We start from the raw sequence: 11804 nt of genomic DNA on the forward strand, positions 1-11804 counted from the left end.
TGGAAGTGAGGAGACATTCGATCCAAATTGAATGATCCAACGACTCGTTCCAGCTGGCGATCAATTTTCTAGGAAACCGGATGCGTTCGACACGTTCAACGTATGCCTTGTGATGACGAACTGTGATGTACCGTCGGAGCCTGTATCCATGGATGTTGTCCATGGTTGCACAACATGGGTGGACTTGCTTAGTCCTTAGCATCTTGTGTGTCGAGGAGCTTTGAGTGTTTGTCGATATGCGCTAGTGTTTCTCCATTCTGTGTTATTCTGTTAGACACGATATGTCCAAAAAAATTGAGTGTTTCTTTCATCAACGTTAGCTTATTCACTGTTGAATTCCCATCCCATGATAACTTTTGAGTGTTCGTTGACATCCATATCCACTGGTTGGTGGTTGACCCATTGGCCAACCCACCCACATCCCTGCCGCTCCGCAAACCGACATCACATCAAGAGGGGATTTTAAAAATTCAACACAGATTCAGTTCATATGTGAAATTGACATTAAGACGACATAGGCAAGCTAGATATCGAAATACTACAGCCCGTTTAATCCTTTACTCTCCACCCTAGCCAGAAACCGGGTCAACTTATAATTATCAATCACCACCCATAGCCCGACCCTGCCTGCAGTGTATTCCTCATCCCAACCTGGGTCAATTCCATCATTTCAACCTCGGTCCAGCGGCTAACACCGGGCTTTTTGGACATGACCTCCAGCTCAGCCTCGGTTAACCAGGCGACGAAGTCGTGAATTATGGTATCGAAAGTGGTGACCATGCATGGTTTACCCGAGTCAGTTAGGTTGCTAGGGAGGAAAGACTGGAACCAGCTGTTGCGCGCGCCGTTGTCCATGATATCAGCTTCTGGAGGTGGCCTCTGGATGTAGACGATGTACTCCTTGTATGATTTAGAAGATGCATGTGGCATGGACGTTGCAGCACACAAGGGGCATAGCAAGACCGTTGCAGCAGAGAAGAGGCATAGCAAGACTGCAGCCACTATAATGTAGAATGCCTTTGCCATTTCTTCAATGTGTCGGTCCGATGTTGCGGAACCTGTCATGGAACATTTTACATATAAAAAAGGTACAATGATCAAATACTCCACAATATAAGATGTTTTGGCTAGCTGCTCTAGCTAGCCAAGAGGTCTTATACTCTGGAACAGAGGAAGTAGATCGTAAATATAGAAGGGAATTCAGCAGGAATAATGACAAGGATAAAAACACCAGGTCAGAACTGAAAAAAAAACTAAGCAGAACAACTTAGTAAAAATCAATTCAAATTAACTGTACCTCAACCTAGGTATAAAAGTAAATAGAAACAGCTACAGAAATAAACAACTAAACGAGAATACATTATAGTTTATCATATATAAAACTAAAAAGGAATACAATATTACACATGCAACAATTTGCTGGTTATGCAACACAGTTGACATTAGTTTGTTAAGACTGAACACTACTTACGTATAACATCTCATCTACCAAATGGCAGCAATTCAATAACCTAGAACACACTGTCAAATCCGCTGGTGCAAACCGTAATTGAAACACACACACAAACCAAAAAAAAGATCAGAAAACAAATCCACTTGTCCACTAGAGCAACAAATTCCAGATTCATCAGTAAACGAAGGCAGACTAGTCAGATTATTCAAAATCATGATTAAGGAGACAAAATTAAGATTTACCGAGCATATACATGATACGAATTAGGACAAATACATTTACAAAAACAAATCTCGGTGACAAATTATCAGATTGTTGCATGAGGTAGTTAAACCCACAAAAGGCCATATGCCATAAACAAAATTCTACAGAAATATGTTCTGGAGTACAAATACAGATCATCACACAGTTGTGTAAAAATTTAAGCAGTTAGATTCAACTACTTTGGGCATGAACTGTGGGTACACCCGTAGAGGACTTACATCAGTGTGGCATCAAAACGTCAGTGCATAAACAAACTGATAATAAGTACTCCCTCCGTCCCATAATATAAGAACATTTTTCACATTAGTGTAATGTAAAAAACGTTCTTATATTATGGAACGGAGGGAGTACCACTTAACAAAGGCTCTAACTGTTTAGCATACAATAGAGGAGTGACGGAGGTTAATCATAGTTGAAGAACCAAACGAGTGAAAAATGCATGTTTTCAGGAACACATTTTTTGATAAATAATATTGCATATTAAATTGTAAAAGCAGCAAATTGTCTACAACTGTTTTGTTGGCCATGTACTGGATAAAAGCATGGAAAGCACAGATCAGTAATCAGGAGGGGCGGGGGGATTGGGGATGATGCAATTGATCATCATAATACAAGTGTACAACTCAAAGAGGCAGAACACCTGGACCCTTTGATAAAAATATACACAATTTTAGTAGTGATGCATGCTATTATCACAATATCATGGACAGATCTGAGCAGCAGCATGAGCTGATTAATATCTGTAGCGTTTGAGATGGTCGACAATTATTTATTCAATTGGGTGTCAACTCTCAACAACTTGAACTGATGTAACATGATCTGAGAATACCAACACTGCACATTCCTGAATCCTGACAGTACCTTCATAATTATACCTAGTGCTAGTGGCAACAAGAGATGTACTCCCAACAGAAAGGAGTATGGCACAATCATTAACCAACTAGATCCCGACGGAAGCATCAAGAATACAGCAGGGAAAGGGAATGAACTCACTCTAACTGTTGCGGGGGTTGGATCTGGAGGTCGCGGGGGTGCGCTGGCGCGGCGACTCGTCGCGGGCAGCGGCGGGAGCGCGGCAGCCCGCAGCTCGTCGCGGGCGCTGGGGAGCGGCGAGCCGGCGAATCGTCGCTGGTGGGCGCGAGCGCCGGCAGCCAGCGAGCGACAGTTTTCCCTCCTGCGTCGCCGCGTGCGTGCAGGAGGCGGCGCGTCCGGAGGTGCGTCGCAAATTTTCGGATTTCTTCCTTTTTTTGACCATAAAACAGTAGGGTAAAACCCTACTGTGTGTCATTTTCATTATAATGGATAAAAGTGCATAGTACAATGGTTGTTGGGAGAGCAACCAGAGTGATAGAGTTACAGAAAAAAAAAGAGAAATGAAAAGATAAAAATATAAAATTATTCAAATGTTGTCTATTCAGGATGACATGCCATCCTTAAGGCTAGGCTTGGCTCTCAACATGGTGAGCTTGAAAGTGTTGATCAAATCAAACTTGCATGATGCAATGGAGCATGGTATATTTTCAAATATCATTCCATTTCTCTGATTCCATAAACTCCAGCATCCTACAGTCACAATCTCCATGAAGAATGGTATGTTATATCTCAGCTTGCCATCATAGATCATATCATGAATGTGTAGATCAGTGTTCCATTCAATGCCAATATTCCACCAGAAGTTTTGACTGAAAGTGCATGAGAATAGTAGGTGGGTTCTGTCCTCCATGTCTTCATCATTGCATAAAACACAAGAAGTGGAGTCCAAATGAAAACATTTTCTGGTAAGCAGCTCACATGTGTTAATTCTGTCATTTAGCATCAACCAGCAGAAAAACTTATGTCTGGGGAGGCAACAGGTTTTCCAGATCCACTTAATGGGATCAGTAGTGTCATGTTGTCCCATAAAAGAGTTGTAAATCTTCTTAGTCATGTGAGTACTGTTGCCCCATTGGAAAATCCACTTATCATTGTCATTGTGATCCCTAATATTGTTAAATTGATCTGACAAGCTGTGAAGCTGTTGGTGTGCAACAATTGATAAAGGAAGCTGATATAACTCATATATGTTTTCCATATTTTTGGCAGTCTTAATGGAAATATGTTCCTGGAGGGTGAAAGAGTATAACTCAGGGAATTTAATTTTCATGACATTGCCATCCCAGTTATCATTCCAAAGCATAGCAGTATTGCCAGACTTGACTTGATAGGTGGTCATAGATTTAAATAGATCCAAGAATTTCAGACAATCCTTCCACCAGAATGATCCTTTCTTATTACCAGGAATTTGAACTGCATTAGAATCATAGTAGGCATTCCAGACCAGATTAACCCAGGGAATATCAGCCCTATTGAAGAACTTATACATGTGCTTAATAAGGAGAGCTTGATTCTGGATTCTGAGGTTGAGCACTCCCAAACCTCCTTCGTCTTTGGGTTTACATATCATTTCCCACCTGGCAAGGCACTTTCCTCTTTTGTTAATGTCATTGCCATACCATAAGAAATTCCTGCTAGATTTATCCACATGATCCAGGATGGTGCAGTGTACTTTAAGGGAGCACATAGCAAATATGGGCATGGAAGCAAAAACTGAGTTAACATATGTTAGCCTACCAGAATGGTTCATAAATCTGGCAATTCCAGACAGCCTCTTGTCAATTTTTGAGATAACAGGGATAAGATCATGAGCAGATGGTTTGGTGGTGCCAAGGGGTAGTCCAAGATATGTGAAAGGTAAACTTTCAACCTTACATCCAAAAGAGTCAGCCAAATCAGATATAGTCTGCTAGTCAATATTGATGGGGATCATGGAAGATTTGCTGTAGTTCACAAAAAGACCAGTTGAGAGGCTGAATAGGTTTAATAGATATTTGAGATGAATTATTTGGTCAACATCAGCTGGCATAATCATAAGAGTGTCATCAGCATACTGAATGATTGGATAATCTTGTCCATATGTATGATTAATAGGTAGTGTTAATTCCCCATTAGCCCAAGCAGCATTTATTACTGACTGTAATAGGTCAGCTGCTAAAACAAATAGTAGGGGAGAATATGGATCTCCTTGTCTGACTCCTCTTTTGCACATAATTTTTTTCCCTGCAACTCCATTGAGTAATACAGCAGTAGAAGCAAAGTTAAGAATTTTGGATACCCAATTAATCCACCTTGGTCCAAAACCTTTGGCTTTAAGCATAGCAATAATGGCCTTGTATTCAATCTTATCAAATGCCTTTTCAAAATCAAGTTTGAGGATGATAATGGGTTTTTTTGATTGATGACAGAGATGAAGATATTCAAATGCATATCCCAAACCATCTTGAATATTTCTGCCTTTAATGAACCCATATTGGTTTTGATGAATAACAGATGTAATGATATTTTGGGCCCTGTTTGCCAATAGCTTTGTAAAAAGTTTGAGAGGCAAGCTAACCAGAGAGATTGGTCTGAAATCATTCATACTTTCTGGATTGGCAACTTTTGGAATGAGGGTAATGTAGGAAGTGTTAATACTCTGGATGTCACAATTTCCTTCAAAGAAATCCCAGATCATAGTATAGAAATCTTGTTTTATAATATTCCAGCATTTTTTTAAGAACATACCATTAAAACCATCAGGGCCAGGTGCTTTGTTAGTAGGGAATTATTTGGCAACCTTTTCTATTTCATCCACAGTAAAAAGGAGCATCAAGTGCAGATAGGTCATGATGTTGTATTAATTCATCCAAATTGAACAGTATAGTAGAATTGATGGATTTACCCAGCCTGTCCTTGTATGATTGCCAAATAATTGCAGCCTTATGGTCATGATTTTGACAATAAATGCCATCTTCACTGAGAATGGAGGCAATGCAATTTTTTCTGAAACTTTGTGTGGCCATGGCATGAAAGAAATCAGTATTTTCATCATCAAGTCTAACACTCCTCATCTTGAACCTGGATTTCCAATATATTGTTTTAGCCTCAAGTAATTTGCTGGTATGTTTTCTCAGTATTTCCTGAAGTTGGCCTCCATAATAGATAGCTGTCTTTGCTCCTCAATTCCATCCAATAATGTAAGAACATAGTTGCATGCAGCAATGGTGGTATTAAGTCTGGATAGATTTTTACTCCATTTTTTTAGGCCAAGTCTGAGACATTTAAACTTGGCAGATACATCCTTGGCAGAGTTGTTGAGCTGGTGATTTCTGTTCCAGCATTGCACCACAGTTTCATAAAAGCCATCAAATTCAAGCCAATAATTTTCAAATTTGAAAATGGATGCTTTGGGTATGTCACTGCCAATTTGGATATGGATAGGAACATGATCTGATGTCACTCTGGCAAGAGGATGAGCTAAGGTATTGGGGAAGGAAATAGTCCAATTTGCAGAAGTGAAAATCCAGTCAATCTTTTCTAACAGAGGAAAGTCTTGCATATTGGACCATGTAAAACTCCTGCCTTTGAGGGGGACCTCCACTAGGTCCAGCTGCTGAATCAAGCTGTTGAACATTAGCATGTTATTTGTATCACCACCAGGTCTGTTTCTGTCTAGTGGGCTTCTGATAAGATCAAAATCCCCAACTAGCATCCAGTTGTCCATATTGGAAGCATCAATAGTGTCCAACCAATGAAAAAAGTCAGCCTTGGATTCATTACTGCATGGGCCATACACATTTGTAATATGGAATACATTGCCTGATAAGTTGTAGGTTAGTTTGACAGTGATCTGGAAGTTAGACTGGTCAATCACAGTCCCAGAGAAAAGACTGCCATTCCATATAGTTATGATGCCACCAGATAGGCCAGCAGATGGGCTGTAGGCAAATTGATTATATCTCCTGGGTGAGAAATTTCTCAACTATGGCAGGTCAAAATTGTCTCCTTTTGTTTCCTGGATACAAATAATGCCATAATTGCTTTCATCAATTCTTGCACGCAGATCATTCCATCTAGTTTGTGAATTTATTCCTCTTACATTCCAATTAAGTATATTCCAATGCCTATTCATAGAGTAACTGATTGGTATAGGGGTCATGAGCAGAGAGTGATTTAATCATCTCTGAAAAAACTGACAGATCATGAGGCTGATGTGCTAAGCAAGCTCCAACAACAGATTTCCATTTCAACATGCATAATAGGATATCATTCATAACATAACCATTCAGACACCTCATAAATAAAGCTGATAAGCAAATAAAGTTCTTCAAACCATAGTGCCACACAATGGAGCATAGCTCCTTACAAACCAGAAATAAAAGTTCCACATATGGGTAACATAAGCAAGATAAACTGCCATGGATAGCTAATGGCCTAGATCCATAACTGGGCTTGGTATTATAAACCCAACTGCATAACAAAACTAAATTATTCATGTTCTGCAGCAGAGTTCAGGAGACTTCCAGAGACCTCCTCAGGAGGTATCTGACACTGCATAGTGGCAATTGCCTGAATGGTAGCTAGTGGGAGTTCTGGTGGGGGCGCTGCCTGTGGGTCCCTGAGCTCAAATTAAAAGTCAGCTAACAGGTTCTTCTTGCAATTGGTCATCTTCTTGGCTTTATTAGCAGCAGCTTGATCCTTGAAACCAACATTGAGACCAGCAGGTCGACGGCTGTGACGAAGATCCTGGACGTCCAGCGGGGCATTAACCTTCTTTCTTTTGTTGACAGCAGGTGATAACATCAGAGAAGGAATAGGAGCATCAGAGCTAGTAACCATCTGTGGATGTTGCATAGAAGCAGAGATCTCTTGGGCAGGGCTTGCTGAATCAGAGAGAGCATACTCGTGGTGCTGCTGGATGGTGGATATATCCAGGGGGTCATGCATAACAGGCTATACTTCATCAACATATTCAACAATGACAACAGAGGATGCAGCAGGAGTTGGAAGAGCTTCAGTGGTGACAGTTAGCAAACACTTCTTGACAGTGCCCTGTTCTTCTTCCACATTGATGATCTGGCATCGAGTACTTATAACTGTAGTGTCTGCAAGTTTCTCCAAAATGGTCGGTGCGGTGGCCATGATTTTTGACATCATGTCTTGAAGCACAACAAAGCAATCTGTGGCCTCAATAGCCGGTTGCATGGGGGGTTCATGGTGCTCGGGACATAGCGGGGGGGGGGGTGCACTATAGGTTCATCCATATCATCAGGAGCATGGTGAGCAGCAGGTGCAGCATGTGCAGCATGGTGGTTATCATCCATAAAGTCAGCATCGTGCCAAATACCTCCAAATGGAGCATGAGGCATGGGGTGCAGAACACCATCCGGGGGGATGGGATCCTCATCACCACCCATGGCCCCAAGAAGATCGGCCTGTAGAATGTAAACTGCATAGGTCCAAGATTGACCGTGACCGAAATCATCCAGACTCTCACAAATAACGTGACTCACAGGAATCTCAAGAAGATCAGGCACACGCACTTTGATCAGAATACGGGCACGGTTCGATAGATCTCTGTTCCAAACTAGAAATTTACCAAAACCCGCAACAGACTCTCTACCTTTATCCGGATGCCATGCCTCCAGGGGGAAGTTGACCATCATAATCCAGGCATCATGGGTAAAGGTGCAGTCACGGTGGTTGATACCTCTGTCATGTCGAAGAACACGAAGGACGGAGTCACCGACGAAGTACGGGCTGTTGGCGATGGCAGTGTCGATGTTGCAGGCGTGGGCGAAGCGGACGAAGGCGGCTCCCATGCCACAGCATGAGACCTCTGCAATGAGGAAGCCACGCTCGTGGTCGAGGAAGTGGCGGATCAGCATGGCATCCTTCTCAAACTGGGTGGGGTTCGGTGGCGGGGCCAGGGAGATGATGGCCCAGTCCCCAGATTGAACCAGGGGTTCGCCACCAAGAAAGTGGTGGGTACGACGGCGGCGATTCCCATTGGCTTCCATCACATCGGTGCCAGGAGGGAGAAGAGGAAGCGGGTCACATGGGTACGTGGCCATGGCGGTGGAGGAGGTGGGCGGTGCAAGCGAGAAGGTGGATGGAGCAGAACAGGGTAATGAGGGCGAGCATATGGTTTGGCAGGGCGAGTTGACAGGCGGAAAGGTGGCAGAGGGGTTTTGGGGAGATGAGTCATCGGCCTGGCTATTGGTATCGGCAGGCGGTTTGGTAGGTGGTTGCGATTTAACCCGATACACTTGGAGTTTGTTCCGGAGATAGAGGCAAAAACGAGATAGATGACCATAACGATAGCAGCTCCGCGCAGCGGATTTGATTTTTGCAAGATAATCGGCGGTGTCCATAAGATAAACATTTGCTGCAAAAAAGGAGGTGGGCCGCTACACACGTTGGAGCCAAAGTGGTATTGGGCTGAGTAGCGTTAGGGGTGCGACATGGGCTAGATGGAGCAGAGGGCTCAGTGGTAACTAGTTGGTTAATGGGCTGGACTGATGGAGTGGCGGGGTGGGCTGGGCTGGAGATGGGCGTGTTTGAATTTGCATTGGCAGGTGGTGGTTGGCGAGAGTTCAGCGCCTGATCCGAGGAAGACGCGCGGCCGTTAGTGGTGAGGGCTGCCGGAGTTGGACGGTGACCGATCGGAGTAAGGTTAGCACCGGAGAGGATGCGCCGTGGAGGTGAACGAGAGACGATGGTCCATTCCTCATCAAGTTCTTGGAGCCAATAGTTAAATTCACGGATCCAAGCAGGACCCCCAAAACCCCAAAGGTGGAAAAAACATCGGAATTGAGGGCATGTGAAAGAACGTAGCTTGTAGATCATAAATCCTACATCCTTAGATATAACAGAAAATTTGAAAACATGCCCACAAAGATGGGAAATATGAAAACCAGGGGGAGATCCACCAAGGCATGCATGAAGTGCATGGCCAACATTAACAATCGTGAGAGGGAACGTGGAGCGGCTAAAGGAGATAACTAGATGAAAGCATGGCATGGATCCGAGCAATCAACAGGAGTGGAGAATCTGGCTCTGACCTGAGCAGCAAACCCAGATCCCGAAGAGGGATCCAAGGTGGGAGTCGCCATCGTAGATGATCAGAAGGTGGAGGAGCCATGGATCGCCGCGGTGGTCGCCAGGGGAGTCGCCAGGGAGAAGGAAGGTGGGGGAGCCATCACTCGGATTTCTTCCTCACCAGTCCTTCCCTCAATAGGTTTTTTCGTTTTTCCTTCTTTTTTTCCTTTTCTTTTGTCTTTCGTCTTTCTTTTCTGTATTTTTTTATTTTTTCATTCTTCTTTTTCCCTTTTTTCTTTCTTTTTATTTTTTCTGCACATTTTTCTTTTCTTTTGTCTTTCGTCTTTCTTTTCTGTATTTTTCTTTTTTCTTTTTTCTTTTTTTTTCATTCTTCTTTTCCCCTTTTTCTTCCTTTTTATTTTTTCTGCACATTTTTTCGAATTTGCGAATATTTTCGTGAAATCATGAACAATTTTTTTAAATCATGAACATTTTTTAAACTCGTGAACATATTTGAAACCATGAACATTTTTTAAAATCATGAACATTTTTTGAATTCATGAACATTACTATTTGTAAATATTTTTATGAAACTATGGACATTTTTTGAACAATGTTTTTAGAATCGACGAACATTCTTTTTGAAATTGATGGGACAATTTTTGAAATTCATGAACATTTTTTATTTAACGAACAGTTTCTGAAATGCATGGTCATTTTTTGAATCAGCGAATATTTTATGAATCAATAAAGTATTTTGTAATTTACGAACAATTTCTGGATTTTTAGGACATTTTTCTAAATTCTTGAACATTTTTTGAATTGGCAAACTTTTTTGTTCAATTTCCGGAACCGTGGACGTCCATATGAGCACACGAATGATATTCGAGTCAACCTTTGGTTATCATGTGATGTTCCCTTTGCTTCGCGATACATCACAAAACCTAGGATGTGTCACTATCCTCCTGAGTCATCACATGCTCATATACTGAAATCCTCGTTACCAGTTTTGTTCTTCTTTCCCATTGTCGTGTTCCGGCATCCTTGTGACAAAGTCACCTGTGTCTGGCCAGACAATGATGGATGCCTTCACACCAAGAGGTCCCTAAGAATATCTCTCCATCGTTGGAGGAGAAAATCCCACTCTCTAGCTAGCTAGTTCCTTGTCAAACTTTCCGATGAACATGTAAGTTGTCGTTTTCCCCTCCATCGGATCCCCTTGTGGCCTCGTCTTCGCTCGGTTGATTGCCTCCCCAGGACTGGAACATGGTGTCTAGGGTTCGCACGAAAGTCTCTGCTGTGGCGATGGTATGCATGGGTGGCTCAGGGAGCATGTCGAAGAAGGAGTGCATGGAAGATCTGGTAGATCGGCTGAACCTGCATGAACAAGAGGGAGATGGCTTTGTGTGGAAGAGAAGATTGTTGAGCCGTCGGCAGTGAACAAATGGCTAGTGATTGCTAGGGTTCACACAACTAGATGGTTTAGTCCCACCGCCCTTTACTCAGATATGAGATCAACGTGGAATCCGGCAAGAGAGGTGGTCTGGAGGAAGGTTGAGGACAACCTTTTCACTGTCCAATTTGGTTGTCTTGCTGATTGGAACAAGGCGATGACCATGGGGCCCTAGTTTTTCAGGTACCATGCCGTTATTCTGGAGGAGTATGATGGGTTTGAAAACCCTAGATCAGTGGTCTTTGATAAAATAGTTGTATGGGCTAGAGTTTTACGCCTCCCTGCTAACCTACTTCTTGATGTGGTGATACGCGGGATGTGCCGACCTATGGGAGAGATTCTTGTTGTTCAGATAATGCTCCCAACATGCTATGTGGGAGAATTTGTCAGGGTATGAGTCAAAATCGATGTGACAAAGAAGCTGTTTCGATTTGTCTCAATCACCAGAGAAACAAAGCAGACATGGTATCAAATTCAGTATGAGAAGTTGCCTACTTTTTGTGGGAATTGCGCCTGCTAGGCCATTGGCATGAAGAGTGCGGTACTGGTGAACACGATGAATCAAAGTTAGAATGGGGTGGCTTCATTCTTGATAATGGAGGGACTGGAACAGGCCGCGGTCGTGGTGGCCGAGGTACAAGCGTTGGTCGTGGCCCTGATACGTCCATTTTGCATCATGTTTTCTTACTGTTATTTACAATGTTTTTATCCATAATAATGCTTTTTGGAGTAATTCTA

The sequence above is a fragment of the Triticum urartu genome, chromosome 2A (genome assembly GCF_056163025.1).
Source record: "Triticum urartu cultivar PI428250 chromosome 2A, HENAU_Tu73, whole genome shotgun sequence".
NCBI lineage: Eukaryota > Viridiplantae > Streptophyta > Magnoliopsida > Poales > Poaceae > Triticum > Triticum urartu.